A 12,477-nucleotide genomic window follows, 5' to 3' on the forward strand; every position below is an offset into this window, starting at 1 on the left:
TAAAACTCAAACGCTACATTTAGTGTCAAAGGGAGTTGAACCCCCCCCAAATATTTTAAATTTCGTTGTCCCTTTCCTAAAGTTTGTGAAAAGATTACAGAAATATTGGGTAGGGTTGGGTGGATTTGGAGGTGGGGCGCCTGCCCCTCTTCTCTTGCAATTTGTGTATTCTAGATACTTTGTTGTTTGTATAGTTGAGCACTATAGATTCGGTACAAATCTTTAGATTACACGTAATCATACTATACAAGTTGAGGAGGACCTACTAATTCTACACAACCTGGTATTGTGTGGACCAAGACCCAAGACCGACCGCAGTTTGGGTGCTATGTGAATTTACGCGTAATATATCTTTAGACTTTTGACTCAAACCATAGTCGAAATATGAATAATCCACCCCATCGTTATTGATAGCTCCTCATCACATCCAATTAAGAATGTGACCCAAATCTTCTTGTTGACTACTTTTGTGTTGTGTTGTCAAAATTGACATCCACGTCATCAACTTTTTAGATTTCAGTAAATTTAGGTTCTTCCACATTACAGAAATGGATGAGTCTTGATAGCTCCTCATCCCAACCTTATTTAAGAATGTGCCCTAAATTTGAGATGAGTCTTGATAGCTCCTCATCCCAACCCTATTTAAGAATGTGCCCTAAATTTGAGATGAGTCTTGATAGCTCCTCATCCCAACCTTATTTAAGAATGTGCCCTAAATTTGATTGTTGACTGCTTTTTTTGTGTTGTGTTGTCCAGAAGGATCTTATCCTTGTCAAAATTCATATCCACCTCATCATTTTAGATTTCTATGAATTTAAGCCCTTCCACACTATACAACAAACCCTTTTTTCATCTCGCCTTACAGCTAGATTCGACTGGCAGTATGGTAGGGAGCAAGAATATGTTAGTCTGAAGCACATATATAGTAAAGGCGAGAGAATAAAACATCTGGCTAAAATTCTTCCACGTGGCATCAAATTCTGATACACGTGTCGAATTTGCAATAAAGGATTCTTTCATTTTTAGAAAACAAGAAACTATCACCGGAGATGTTGACCACATGGGGAAGTTATAACTAATTTGTGTTGCACATCATAATGATTTCTTTAAAAAACCAAAATACCTGTATTTTAATTATTCACATGATCCCTTGTTCTCCACTTTGTTTTATATACCAAGCTAACAACTTTCCTTGGTAGGAGTAGGCTACCCACCTATGGTCCACTTGGAGCCTCACCAAAGAACCATTCCTCCCTCCCTTTTCCTTGTATCAAAATTATGTAGAAAGTAATATCACATGGAACATTGAAAAGTTAAAAGAGTCAAGATAAGACTTAGAAATAAACCTCACAACCCACTTTCTCTTTCACATGACTAGTTTTGATGGGTAGATAGGTTAAATCTTCTTGTCAAGTTTTTGGCTCTCTTATGAAAGGTGGGTTTAATTTTCCTTGAATCCATAAAGGCCATGTTTTAATCATAATTGAGTCAACTAAACATACAACTTGCTGAGTCAACTAGACATACAGCCCCTCTAGAAACATTTCTACCTACCCAAAACATCTTTACAGATTATAAGAAGTCACATTTCAGTAAATAACAAAACAAAATATCTTTACAGATTACAAGAAGTCACATTTCAGAAATAACAAAACAAAACATCTTTACAGATTACAAGAAGTCACATTTCAGAAAATATAAGGGCATCTGCTAAATTTGGAGAGGATTTAGAAGAGCATATCTACATTTATGATGAAATGATTATGTAATCATTAATAATATAAAATTCATTTTTTTTGAAGTCAATAAACATGCCATGTGCTATGAATGCCATCACAAAGTAGGAGCAGTATAAGGTAGCCAGCTCCTTCGTTTGAGGGATATGATTAGTACACATTTAGCAGAGAAGTCAGCTTCTAACCTTATCCTTTAGCCAATGACTTTGAATTTTAAATTATATGGACCCCACCCCATTTTCAAAAGTTGGTGAACATTCGATTTTTAAGTGCTAAGCTATTAATGTTCGTGTCATCACAAAGTTACTCCTAACTATTCTTAATTAGACTTGAAGTTACATCCAATCATTCCTCCAACACCTACCCCACTAAACACAACTCAGTTTGTGTGAATGTTACTTGGGAAAGACCACATGATTTAACATTTTTATTCTTTATGAATTTTCCCTAATTCTGAATATTCATAAACTCCGTGCCTTTTTTTATTTAAATAATTTGTCTATAGTTTCAGAGTCAAGTAAACTCATGCAAATCCTCCTTGTGAAGGAAAGTCAAAACATATACTTTATGTATATATCATTCACGTGAAAGTTACTTGAAAAATCCATAGAATCTTGGGATGGTTTCCGCGTATAAATTTAGCGGTGAAATGTAAAAGAAAGGGGTCGTTGTTGATATCAAACGTAAGCTTCAAGGTTACGTTCTCTATCGGTGTATTTGCTTCGATTAAACAAAAAGTTCAATTACATAATTATTACTAGCAAGTTAATTATGACTCATTTACTCTGTAAATAAAAATATCAAAACAAATTAGGTGCAGGAGGATATTTGGGCTTGCACTAAGCAATCCAATAAAAATATCAAAACAAATTAGGTGCATGAGGATATTTGGGCTTGCACTAAGCAATCCATCATAATCGCACTTGTATTAATTATGCATAGCCACACATTTGTGTTTTCACTGGAACGATGTTTAGCTCTAAAATCCAAGGAGATGGGTTATGGGAACGAGTAAAAAAAATATAATTTAATTTATAGATAAAATGGTTTTTTACTATATTTTTTTGGTAGAGATTTTGAAAATTTTGAGTTAGTCTAATTTATAGATAAAATGTTTTTTTTTAGGATTTTTTTGGTAGAGATTTTGAAAAAATTGAGTTTAAGTTGTTTAATCTATAGAATTTTATTGGCCCGGGTTTTTCCAAGTGTTGAATCTATTTATGCATTTTAAATAACAAAAAAACACATTTTTTCTTGAAATTGTTTTGTCCGATTTAGTGAAAAAATCTATTTCATCTATAAATTACACTACACCGAAAAAAAATAAAAATAATGGTTTCGTTTTAGTTGTTGCGGTGAGATGCACATTCTACAACTGAATAAGAGGACAATGTGTGGTGAGATGCACATTCTACAGTGCAACAAGGAGTTGACATGTGTCCATGTGTGAGTGTGGGTGTGTGGTAGGTTCGCAAACTCGGAGATCAGTGGCTGCTACATCTACGGAATGCTACATCTACGGAATATCTGTACCAAGCATATCCACCCCAAGGGATCACTTCTTGTTGGCTCAACTATGGACAAATGTGAAGCGGAAGATTAAATTATAAATTATTAATGTAAATTTCAATTATAATTTTGGAATGTAGAATTTGAGAAAAGGTTTAAGCTCTCTCACTACATGATAGATCTCAAGTAGATGGATCTAAGATATTATATTAAAATTGTTTTATATTTCATTAAAGTTTGAATTTATGGAATATATGTATTTTTTTGAGTTATTTTTTTAATACAAATATTCTATCAACATAAATAAATTATTACTTAGAAATGAAATCAAGTGTAAATTTGAAAACATAATACCTTCCATAACTCAAATATTTTTCCTGATGAAAGACCAGAGATTGGCTATAACAATGAAAAAAAAATTAGTGAAATAAATTATAATTTTTTTAATTTGTAATATTAAAAATAATAAATAGTTTCATATATTTAATATAAATAGAAAATGTATCCCGATGGGGATGTCTAGTCATGAAGCATTGGGAAGTGTGGTGAAGGCTCTCCACCACATGCCCCCTCTGTGATATGGGTTAGACAATTCCTGACAGGGGGATTACATGCGGGAGATCTCGATGTGTCATTTCAAACTGTATTGTGGATTGATGGCATTAACAACCACCTTAATGGTTGTATTTTGAAAACCTGGGTGGAGTTTCAAGCAATTGCGGTTAGGTACCTTGTTGCATTTATGTGCTATGGTGATAGGGATTATTCAGGATTTCCCCTCATAGCAGCTCCCTTTGTTGTCGAGTTCCAGCCTGAGCAGGGATGTCGAGCAGAGAGTTTATGTGGCTCCGAAATGTGAGGTTGTTTGCAAACCTGAGAAGCTACGCATCAGCTGCGCAGGGTGGTGAGGGACAATGTTCACTTTGGTGCATGGGTGTTGTTCATGGTAGTCTTGTGGGTAATTCATACTCGTCTTAAACTATTTTGCTCTAGTTTCTTTTTCTTTTTAGTCGCTTGGTCTTTGTGGTGCGCCTAGACAAAGAAGTGTGGGGTTTTAGCTCTAAGGATTGTAGATGAGTGGTGTAACACGTTCTTGCTTCGAAACTCAAGGAAGCATGGCAGTGGTGTGAGGTTAAGGCAAGACTTCGTCATGTTTCTGTGGTAGGAATTTTCTCATTCTAGTGGACATAGGGTTTTGTCTGCCCAAACTCTTTTCTTCCCATGTGCGGGGCACAATAGAGGCCTCATTTTGGTAGAGTCTGAAGAGGTACAAGTTTTTAATGTCTCTCATTTGAAGTCTAGCCAGGACCACCTAACAATGACTTATCATATTCTAGGTTGTCTACATAGCTTGAAGTGGGGAGCAGTGGAATTTTGCTCAATCTCAGGTTGGAGGAGTGGTCTTCAACCAACGAATTTGGATATTGATTGCATTGTGGAAAAGTCTATGAGGGTACATGTAGATCCTGATGCAAAAGGTGGTGGGAATTGGTCTCTTTGCCAGCAAATGGGCGGGATGAACATGCGTCGAGTCTAGCGCCACCAAATGTCTCAAGAGTGGGGTCTTGGAGAAACTATGGATCCTCCATTACCATACTCCCTCAGGTGGCAACCCTCCATCTCCGAAGAACATGGTCCTCACACTTCTTTAGTTGCATAATTCTATTGTCTAGCTAGATTAGGGACGTTGGGATAACCACAATGATATCTTGGAGTTCATGGAACACCTACAACAAACTTTGTGGCAAACTCATGATAGATTAGTTGTCTTGTGGCGAGGACAGAGGTGATTCCAAAATCAATTGGACCGGTTGGAAACCCGAATTGTTCACATGGAGGCTCATGTCCATTGCAAGTTTAAAACCCCATCTCCTTCGAGTTTAGCTCTAGAACACCTAGTTTCGATAAACCCAGAGGAAAAATAATGTGTTGCGGTTGTTTTCTTTTGTTGTTTGTTTTTTGCCAATAGGTATTGGTTAGTGTTAGCAAATCATTGTCTCTCTGGTAGCATGTTTTGTACTTGGGAATGCTCGCGTTGACCAAAAAATCTAGTAAAAGTGAGGCCAACAAGTTTTTGGAAAAATGAATGCAATGATATAATCCTTTGAAGTTATAAAAATCCTTAATTTATAAAAATACAAAAATCTAAATTAAAAAAAGTTAATAGTTTTGTCTTAATTGTAAAAAATTATTCATATTTTTGTTAAAATCTAATTTATTGAAATATAAATATATATATTTTTTGTTATCTTTTCTCCACAAATATTTTATAAATTTAATCTTTGTTTACCCCTAATAAAATCAAAATTAGATAAATTTAAGTCAATATATTAAAATTGTTTTATATTTCATTCAAGTTTGAAATATATATATTCCATCGACGTAAATAAATTATTAAAAAATAGAATAAATGTAATTTTTAAATAAATTTGGGAAAAAATAATTATAACTCAATTACTTTCTAAATAAAAATATTAAAACAAATGAGGTGGATGAGGATATTTGGGCTTTCATTATTTTTTTTCTCGTAAGCAATCCATCATTATCGAACTTGTATTTATTACGGAGAGCCACACATTTGTGTTTCCATTGGAACGATGTTTGGCTGTAAAACCGAGGGAGATGGGTTATGGCAACGAAAAGAATAGCGAAATGAATTATGAATGGATATTTAAAAATATTAAATAATTTTAATATAGATGAAATATGTTAATGGTTTCGTTTTGGTTATTGTGGCAAGAGGCACATATTACAGTGTAATATGAGGGGTGATGTTAGTTATAATATGAGGGCGATCTATGGTTTCTTTCATGTTTAATATAGAGTTGATATGTATTTTTTTCAAATATATATATGGATAAAAAATGTATGAAGGTGGTGTGCAATTTTTTTTTGTCTCAACATGGAGTTGACATATGTCTTTTTAAAATTTATATATATGTGTGTGTGGGGGAAGGGGGTTCACGAACCCCGGAGATCGGTGACCGTTACATCCACAGAATATTTGTACCGAGTAGATCTACCTAAATGGATCACTTCTTGTTGGCTCAACTACAGACCCTGACCACGAGGGTGTCGAGAGAATTGAACCCGTGAACTCTCAATAATAAAGGTGATTTAACAAAAGAAACTTGACCAATTGAACTAACCCTAAAGACTATATATACATGAAAATGTCAATTAGAACATTAAATTATAAATTATTAATGTAAATTTCAATTATAATTTTGGAGTGTAGAATCTGAAAAAAGGTTTTAGTCCCTCTCATTGCATGATAGATTAAGTAAATGGATTTAAGGTATTATATTAAAATTATTTTATATTTCATTAAAGTTTGAATTTATGAATATATATGTATTTTTGTGACTTATTTTTTTAATGTAAATAATCTATCAACATAAATAAATTATTACTTACAAATGAAATCAAGTGTAAATTTTAAATAATTTTTGAGAAAAGAATAGCTTCCAATCCAATATTTTAAGTCAAATACTTCTAATCATAAAATGTTGACTCAAATACTTCTATGGATGAAAGGCGGGAGAATCACTATAACAATGAAAAAAAAATTAGTGAAAAATTTATAATCTTTTTAAATTTGTAATATTAAAAATAATAAATAGTTCCATATATTTAATATAAATAGAAAATTTACCCCGATGGGGGTGTCCAGTCATGAAGCATTAGGAAGTGTGGTGAGGGATCTCCACCACATGCCCCCTCCGTGATATCGGGTAGACGATTCCTGACAAGTGGATTACATGCGGGAGATCTTTAGGTGTCATTTCAGACTGTACTGTGGATTGATGGCATTAACAACTTCCTTAACGGCTTGATCTAGGGGATTAAAAATATGCTCAAAAATCAAATTGCTCAAATTCTCCTGAAACTGGCACTAAATTGTAGATCTCGTCGTTTTGATTCCAACCACAATTGAATCGCCTCAATTCGACACCATATGATGAAGTTATCGTGTTTTGAAGTTTTTGACAAAAAGTAAAAAAATCAACTTGCAGGGCTCACTGAGTAGTGTATGAATGCCACATGGCAGTCTGTACGCTAACATGGTGTAGACGTCGGCAGGGTGACTGTGCAGTACGTATCCAATCAGAGTGTGACACATGGCATGATCGTACAGGGGCAGTTGGCGTGATTTTATTGGTTGATATGTTTTAGTTTTGGCCAATCAAAGGGCGCCACATGGCCCTATGAGAGAGCACCACGTAGCCCTCGAAGTTTGTGCAAAATGTGGTTATGGACCAACCGACTTCGATGGGATTCGACCCCGTGACCTCTGACAACACAAACTACTGCACTACCAATAAGCCATCATGGTTCTTGTTATATAATGGTGGGTGAGTTTTATTTATTGTAAAAGGATTGGCGGTTTTTCTTCTTTTTTTTTTGGGGGGGGGGGGGGGGGGGGGGTGCCAACCTCGAGTCATATGATATGTCGTGTGACTTAGTGTGAAGCAAAGAGGGGCAGTGGCACATGGCCCTAGCCTCAGGCCCTATGGTCACCACATAACCGACGACGACATGTGCGAAGAGGGGCAAGTGTGTGGCACCCTACCTGCGGTCATATGAAACCTCACACGACCAGGAGCTGGGCCATTGGGGTGCATGGCCTCTGGCCCACACTCCTCGATCACATGGGCGCCATACGACCAACCAATGGGGAAGAGAAATAGGGGCACGATGTCAAATTAATTATTTGACAATTTACACCATAATCGGTGGAATTGTCGTCAAACTTATGCGAATTTGTTGCCTTGCATATTCGCCAAAGACAGAATTCGTTGCCAGTTTTGATAGAAGGTCGATTTTGTAGAATAGTTAGCACGGAAATGAAGAAGGAGACCTAACTTGGCCATTTTTCAACCTTTTTGAGCCCAAGAAGAGCCTACATAGGGGTTTTGGGGTGTTTTGGAAATAATGGAAGTGTTATTTTTGAAATTTGAGCATTTTATGTTGATATAATTTGACATTTGATCATAAAATTTAAAGGGCCAACATTAGAAGTTGGACCCAGAGATGTAGCCCAAGAGGGTTGAACTCTGTCATCAAATTGTTGTATTGTGATATTGCATGTTGTTTATTTTCCATTGTTAAAATATGTAAAACTTAACTAAGTTTACTAAGTTTATGTGATTTTTGCAATTTCGATCCATTGCCCATAACACATAAACTAGCTTGCAAAATTTTAAAAGAAACCTTCAATTTTAGTTTCAGATCAGTTGTGTATCAAAGCATGGTTGTTTTGAAGGTTTGACATTTTTTTCAAGTGTTTTCTTGAATGATAACAAAGTTTAAATTGAGAAGAGGAGAAGGAGTACTTGAAGAACCAAGCCCTCAAATTGGTTCAAGGAGGCCACAAACTCCACTAGTCATGGCACACGGAGAAGGACAGGAGTTGACATATGAGGATGAGAGAGATTTTAGAAAGGTTTTCTACGATATGTTTGAGATGGTGAAAGTGTTGTATAATGAGAGGACAATAAGGTTGCAAGGAGAAAGTTCTAATCATCCAAAGGTAATGGTGGTGATGGGAGCAAGCCTCCACCTCCACCTCCTCCTTCACCTCCTTCATCTCATATACCTACTCCTCCTCCATCCTCCTCCATCTCCAAAAGGACATGCTAAGTCTCCTTTGATTAAGCTTGATGTCAAGTTTGAATTTCCTAGGTAAAATGGGGAAGTAAATGCTGAAAATTTGGAAAATTGGGTTTGCCAAATTGAAGTCTATTACACGATTCAAAAGATTGATGATGATGTTACTAAGATCCAGCTTGCTTCTCTTCGTTTGGAAAGTGCATCCATCATCTGGTAGGAAGCCAGAACTCAAGAAGATTTGAAGAAAAGTGGTAAAATTATATCTTCTTAGAATAATTTTATAGCTACATTAAGAAGGAAATTTTATCCATTGGCATACATGCAAAAAGCAATTATGGATTGACAAAGTTTTAGACAAGCTAAAGGTCAGAGTGTCCAAAGTTACACACGAGAATTAGGAAGAATATCTTCAATATTGGGTGTTGATTTGTCTTCACAAGATACTCTCCTTAAATACATAGGTGGATTACATAGTTATTTGAGACATACAATACTTATGTTTAATCCCACCAATCTAGATGAAGTATGTGTTCAAGCAACTCATTTAGAATCAAGAGGCAAAAATGTTCCTCAAGAGAATAGCAAGAAACCTTTCAAATCTGGAGATGAAGGAAAGGGGAAGTTTAAAGGAAAAGGCAAAAAGAATGCTATTGTCAAGAAAGAGGGAGAGAAACTTACCTATAAACATTGTTCAAAAGAAGTCCATGATGAAGACCATTGTTGGAAATTACATCCAGAAATGAGACCAAAGAAGTTCAATAACAAGAGGAAACAAAAGACTGTTGCTACAACTCAACAAGATCTAGGATCTGATTCAGGTGATGAAACCAAAATCACAGCCATGGGAATGAAAGGTATAACGTATAGTACAAGTACTAGTTCTTCTAGTATGACTATAGAATCTCAAAATGAAAAATAAAGAAGTGAGATTTTTCATATAAGGGTCATTACAAAACATAAAAAAGTTGATATATTGTTTGATAGTGGATCCCAAGTCAATATTATCTCTGAAGCAATTGTCAAGAAACTTAATCTAGAAACTACACCTCATACTAAACCTTACCCTTTAGGTTGGGTATGTGATGATGCCAAATTACAAGTGATAAGAAAATGTAAACTCAAATTCGCCATCACTGCTAATTTTATAGATGAGGTAGAGCTTGATGTTGTACCACTTGATATTTGCAAGATTGTTTTAGGGAGTCCATACTTGTATGACCGAAAAGCCATATTCTATCGTCATGAGAACAAATATCATATTTTTAAAGATGGAGTTGAGTATATTGTTAGAGCACATCGCAAGAAGATGAACTTATCTCTTGTTAGTGTTGGTCAGATGAAAAGGCTTGTAAATGCTAGTAAGAATTTTGTGTTGTTGATGATTAAAGCTAAAGATATTGTTGAATCTAAAGCTTTCACAAGATGTGATTCTAAACTCAAGCATGAATTGGTTGAAGTTGTTAACACTTATGACAAGATGTTTCAGGAACCTGAAGGGTTGCCTCCTAAAAGAGGAATCCAACATGAGATTCACTTGCAATAGGATGCACCACTTCCAAATATTGGCATGTATAGAATGTCAGTTTTGGAGAATGTAGAGATCAAGAAGCAAATTCAAGAGTTGCTTGACAAATGGGTCATCAGGCCTAGAACATCTCCTTGTGGGTATCATATTGTCTTGATTCCAAAGAAAGATGGTACATGATGCATGTGTGTGGATTTTTGAGCTTTGAACAAGATCACGGTAAAGAATCACTATCCTCTTCCTCGCATTGATGATTTGCTAGATCAGTTAAAGGAAGTTGTTTACTTTAATAAGTTAGATTTGAGAAAACAGATAAGGATTGTTGAAGATGATATTTGGAAAACTACTTTCAAGACAAAACAAGGTTCGTTTGAATGGTTACTTATGTCGTTTGGGATTTGTAATGCACCTGTAACATTCATGTGAGTTATGAATGATGTGTTATGGCCATTCCTTGATGATTTTGTCATAGTCTACTTAGACGATATTTTGATTTTCAGTAAGACTTGTGAAGAGCATGTCAAGCATGTGAAACAAGTTTTAGATGTCTTGAAAAAAGATAAATTGTATTTGAAGATGTCTAAATGTTAATTTGTGAAAACCTTGTTGAAAAATGCAGTAAGAAATTTTCAATTTGGTTTTGCCTTGATTAAATTGAGAAAATTTGAATTTCCACATCAGCAGAAAACTTAGATGATGTTAACTTGTGTGACATGGCTTGTGCCACCCAGTTTACTCAGTAAATTCGAGTTGGAGGAGTTATATTTCAGTTCAACATGTGTGATTTCTATTTTGTAGCAATCATGGTCAATTATCTCAGGTTGTTTTCAGTTAAACTAGTTCCAACTTTTGGAGGAATTAGTGGAAGGCTAGTTAAGCAGTGGGACTTCAGTCAAATGCAGTGATCATCCAGTTAATTGATCAATCAACCCAAAATATCTAGTGCATGTAGAGATTTCGAGTTACCTAGTTGAGGTGGATATTTCAAGGCAATGTAACATCAGTTGTAGACTAGTCTTGAGTATATAGGTGTTGCATGCAGTCAGAGGATCAGCTTAAAGGAATTGCGCAATCAATTAAGGAATTTCCTAAATAATAGGGACCTAATTTCTCAAGGAAAGACGCAAGGAAATATGAGCTCAAGCAGAGAAAAAAATTGACTAAGTCTGGGTCAGAGCCTTTCAGTGAGCAGAGAGATAGGTTATGCACTTGCAGGGTGTGCTCAATGGAGCAAAGAAATTGTAATACATCTCTATTCTTCTAATTTAATGAAAGTAGGCATTGGGGTTTTTAGCAGTTTTCTTTCCCCGGGAAGAAAAATACTTGTTTCATATCTTAAAATTTTGTTCTAGGTTGTGAATTAATGTCTGCAGAGCAATATAGTAGGTCTGTGTCTTGTGATTTTGATAAAAATTCATAAGCAGTTGCAAATCTACATCATAATTTCTACATGGTATTAGAGTAGGATTCACATTAGAGCAGTAGATCGAAGTTGTTCTCAGGAGGTTCGATTTTGGAGCTCAGTGCAACAAGATTTCTTCAAAGCTGAGAAGATGACCTTCAATGGACTAAGGCTAGAGTATGCCTTGGAAGGCACCTCTAATTTTGTTTCATGGAAGGATCACATGGAGGTGATATTGGATGATAATGGATTGCTAGAATACATCAAGTCAAATGTTACAAAACCACAAGCATATGATGCCCAAAACCTTGCTCAGTGGAAGAAATATGTAGCCAAGGTGAGGAGAATAATCTTGGAGGGAGTACGGGATCACATTGTCTCAAATCTCCATGGAAAAGAAACTTTATTCGCAATGTGGAAAGCACTGATAGAATTTTTCGAGAATAATAGTGACCACAGGAAGCTGGCGCTCAAGGATAAACTTCGAAGTATCAAGATCTAGAAGAATGACCCAATTCCGAAGTATATGAGAAATTTTACATAGTGTCGTGATGAAATTTATGAGGTCGGTGTTACTATCCCTGAAGAAGACTTGGTAAGCCTAGCCCTTTTGGGCCTTCCCAAGAGCTGGCATAACTATTAAGATTCGATGAATGGGAGGGAGAAACTACCGAATTAGGAACACCTATGGT

This window comes from Pinus tabuliformis, chromosome 6 (assembly GCF_031772625.1).
Source record: "Pinus tabuliformis cultivar Carrire ecotype Pingquan chromosome 6, CPIR1, whole genome shotgun sequence".
NCBI lineage: Eukaryota > Viridiplantae > Streptophyta > Pinopsida > Pinales > Pinaceae > Pinus > Pinus tabuliformis.